Source organism: Neodiprion lecontei, chromosome 1, assembly GCF_021901455.1.
Source record: "Neodiprion lecontei isolate iyNeoLeco1 chromosome 1, iyNeoLeco1.1, whole genome shotgun sequence".
NCBI lineage: Eukaryota > Metazoa > Arthropoda > Insecta > Hymenoptera > Diprionidae > Neodiprion > Neodiprion lecontei.
In genome coordinates, this window is record NC_060260.1 from 4,808,750 (window position 1) to 4,813,114 (window position 4,365).

At 50.4% G+C, this 4,365-nt stretch overlaps 1 long non-coding RNA gene across 1 annotated transcript; it reads right to left on the reverse strand.

Moving 5' to 3' along the window:
* Positions 1 to 1,739: 1,739 nt before the first annotated feature.
* LOC124295210 lies at positions 1,740 to 3,985 on the reverse strand. Its single transcript, XR_006905112.1, has 2 exons — positions 2,562 to 3,985; positions 1,740 to 2,467 (listed from the first exon to the last, which is right to left on the reverse strand). It is a non-coding gene; the product is annotated as an uncharacterized LOC124295210 (long non-coding RNA).
* Positions 3,986 to 4,365: the final 380 nt, after the last annotated feature.

The window sequence follows — 4,365 nt, forward strand, 5'->3', positions numbered from 1 at the left end:
TTGCCCTCTCCTCCTCCTCGTCTTCATCTTCCTCCTTCCTCCTTCCTCCTCGGCCTTTCCTTAAGGTGCACACAGACGCCCGCGTCACCCTCGCGTTCGTGTTCGTGTTCGCCGCCGCTGTTAGGTATGCCAGGCATTTAAGCCGACGCTATCCAGCGCCGTGGTGCGACCAGACCTTACCGGCGAGGGTGAGCGAGGACGACTCGAAGAACCAGAGAGTCGAGGGCCGGGTACTCCGCATGTACGTGCGGCACGGCCGACACACGGACTCGCACATCCCGGTTTGTGTGGGCGCGGACGCGGCTGTCTGTGTCTACAAAAGCGTTTGTGGACTCTCGGTGTCTCGGCCTCGGTCTTGGTCTTGGTCTTGGTCTTCGTTACTGTACCTTCGGAGTGTTTTAATACTCCTCGAACGCTGCGGCACCACCGGCACCAGCACCAGCAGCAGTCTCGGGTACCGAGAAGACGCCATCATCGGGGCCGCTGCACTGCCGCGGCTGCAGCATCAGCTGAACTCACGAACGAGCTGAGAAGGAGCGAAGGAGTTGGAAGATGGGCGGCAAAAGGAAGACATTTGGATCGGGTGATGGTGGTGCTGTAGGAGAACCACCGGCAGCGGCACCAACGGAGGCCAGAGGCTTAACAACAACAGTTTCCTCTCTCGGCGAGAGTTTGCAGGCTGGGCAGGCTCGCTTCCCTCTTGGACGGCGACTCGGTTCTTATCTTTCAACCGAGCATTCGAAGCTCAGGGTCGTTCTGGAGACACTGTGGGAATGTCGCAGTCGTCGCTCCTGCTCCTGCTTCTGCTTCTCCGCTCTTGATGCATCGCACCACCTAGATGCATATTAGATCCGTGATGCTGCTGCACCCTGCACTCTCAGCCATGCAGGTATTATACCGTGTCCGGTGAATGATGCTGAACACGGTTGCGGACGTGAAACGATTCGCGATGGCTGCGGTATCCTTCGTCGTTATTTTTCTTTCATTGCTACGACAATTCCTTATTTATCATAGAATGAAAGATATGTACCGTGTAGACACAGAATTCGTCGGGGCCATGAATTATCGCTCTTGACACGATAAGAGTCTCTTGATTAAAAAAGCAACGACAAGTTTCAATACAGCGTAGGGAGATGTGATTTCGGGAAAAAACGATATTCCGGTGACTCTGTGGCTAGACGCTGTAAATGGAGATGGAATATCATCCAGTTTGTTTTATCTTTTGGGGAGGGAATGGATTGATCGTAATTTCGAGAGACAAAATTTTACAGAATAGATGAAAAATATCTAGCGTATAATCTAGCTTAAACTGAACACTCTGGAATCGCTCATTTATTTTCTCTTAATACATCGGCTACCCGTCAGTGGCGCTGACAATGCGACTTTACCAACGCCAAGTTACTTGCTTGTGCTTCTTGGAAATGCGCGGGAAAGATGAAAAAGTTTTCAGTTCAAAAGTCAGTGAAACAGAAACACTGTAGAAACAGATGTTATTATATATTACATAAGTAATTGATGAATTTCACATTACAGTTTACGGATAAATAAGTTCAGAAACAGATCATGAATATTTATAACGTATACCGAACTTTCTCGTAACATTCTCTATCGTAAAGAAAGAATTAAACAATAAATGATTATTATTATTATATATTACATAAATTATTTCGTACATTATACATTTGTTTTCCTAACCGCAGCTAAAATCGTCGGAAGGCAAAAGAGAAAGAATTATTTCGAAGCTTGCGTAACGTCCAATTGACCGAGTGAATATTTTCTTCCTCCGGTTGCTGGAGGTGTTGCATCCTTGGTTCGTTTATTTTTTTTTCTTTTTTTTTTAGTTTTTGATCACTTACGTTCGTACGCAAGTCTCTTGTAGGTTCGTTATGGGAATTTCCATCGTCGCTTCGATCGAGACTCTCGTTCCAGTTAGCTGGCATTGGTTTCGTGTCGACGACCCTCGCTGCAGGACACTTGATTGAAATTCTTGGTCGCTGTCTTATCGGCATTAAGCATTATAGGTATGTACATCCAAGTACTGCACGTACGTGAAGATAGCAGTGGTTCAAACCAACTACCGCGAAATCCGGGTGGCCACTCGCGGTGTTTGTGTATTATATACGTACCAATGTATGATATTGTAATACCTTCGCGGAAGTGAATTCCGTCCTACGTTTAATCGTCCACTGCTTATATACACGTTGTTGAATCTCCTCCCAATTGCGTCCGTATATAGAAAGTACATACGACTACGTCGTCGTCGTCGTTAGTGTGTACGGTTAGCTCTACAAGCTCCATTTATCGCGATAAAAGCGGAGCGCCGTACCGAGGTGGAACGGAACCGTTCACAGAGTGTACGTCTAGCTCTGTTATACGTGCATGTACACCAACTTATATTACTCACACACACGTACGAAGACGGTGGTAACTCGATAGTCGTCGTCGTCGCCGCCGTTGCTTTGGTCGCCTAAGAAGAATGCAGAATAAATCAAACACCAACGTTGCTGCAGGTTAAACCGCACGCGGATAACAGTACACCGTAAATGTGAACCAGTAATTACCTGATGGTTCCTCGTCCACTCGAACAGCACCTCGACGATCGCGAAGTCGGCTGGTCATCGAGGTTTCATCGAGGTTTGCACGACGACATCCTCGGCAGCAAAGAAACTTGGGGTTCCTTTGCGTTCGGCTCGAACCCAGGACGTTGTTACGCAGGGATCCTTGTTCCTCAGACCACGTCGTCCGTTACCTTTTTCGGACCGATTTGATTAGCAGCTGCTCCAGTGCGGTAGTTCCTTTTGGGACAATGTGATTTCGACCCTTAACTCCTTGGTTCGCTGGAGGGGCTGCTGCGCCTTTGCGGACAATCGTCGTTTGTCGCCGCGCCTATAACCTTATATACCCCGTGTAGAACCGTCTTTGTGTGCCTGTCCGTGTATGCATGCCCAGCTACCCAGCATAAAAGTTTGCCGCACGGCCAGGCGAAGTTCACGAGAATCTGCTGCAGCTCTGGGCATGTGCAGCGAAGGTACACAGGTATAGGTAGGTTTACAGGCATGTGTACTGCCTACACGGACATGTGCATATCGACTTGCTCCCTCTCCCCTCATTGTCGTTCCCCTCTTCTCTTTCTCTGCATAATACCAAATACACGCGGTACGTAGGTACGAACATACGTACGTTCATTGTTTGCGAATGTGTATACCGTATACCTATAATAACGCATGTGTAGCCTCGTACAACATCGTTCCCCTCTGTTGTAAGTACGCGTCAATTCGGTTACTCGAGTTTGCGCGACGGTCGTCGGTCGCACGATGCTGCCGCGTCCTCCTCTTCGCCTCCTTCAAGACTTCCCGGTGTTTCCGGTGGTTCAACCGGAAACGAGGCTAGCGTGGAACGGGAGTTGCCATGGCAACTGGAACGATCCTCTTAACCCCGGCGTGTACGTGGGGCACCGTCTTCCTTCCGCCTGATTCGAAAACGGTCCTCCTCGTTCTCCTGATTTCGGGTCGGGTCGACACGGTTGGTCCACCGGGGTCGTCGGCGTCGGCGTTGTTCCGCGCCACGTTCCCATCTTCTTGCGTCGTGTGGCGTGGCGTGGCGTGGCAACCGACTGCGATGGTAGGTACGGCGCACGGCGCACCACCGTTGTTGTAGGAATGCTGTCGGCAGTCGGCAGTCGGCAGCAGGGTCGCCCACTGTTAACTCGCTCTGCTCCTCTCCCTCTCCCTCGTCCTCGTCCTATCCCGGTTCCCCGACGTCGGCATCGCCGCCACCGCTACCGCCGCCCCTTTGCTCTCCCTATGCAGACTCGGTTCGGCTTTGTTAAGCCCGTGGGACACGCGGTTAAGCCAGGATTAGTCATGACCGTTTGCAGGACCGACGATCAGGTACCCTATCCATATACGCCTCTGCGCTGCATCGTGTTGTACTCGTTTGCCACGAATGTTATTATAATTTTAGTCGATCGTCATTTTCACTGTCTTCATCGTCGCGTCCTCAACCCCCGACGAGATCCTCCCTCCACAAATCCTTCTCCCTTCAAATATCTGCCTCCTCCTCGTCGAGGACCAGACTCCCATCTCCTTTGGGACCTTCATCCTTCTTCGCACACAATACGACGACCACGTGTCGATGCTCGGTGTATCGGACTGTTGAGTAGCCTTTGGTCCCACGTATACACATGGAGGACGCGTGCCTCTATACACTATTCGCCGCGCTGTCATGTCTCATCTCAACGTGCTCAGGCATGTCGAGATGATCCACGGCACCTAGAGAGAAATCATATCGTGACTGGCTCGAAGCAAAGAATGAAAGATAGAAATAGTCGTCGGATATCGTTGTTGCGTTGTGGGTTGATGGTTG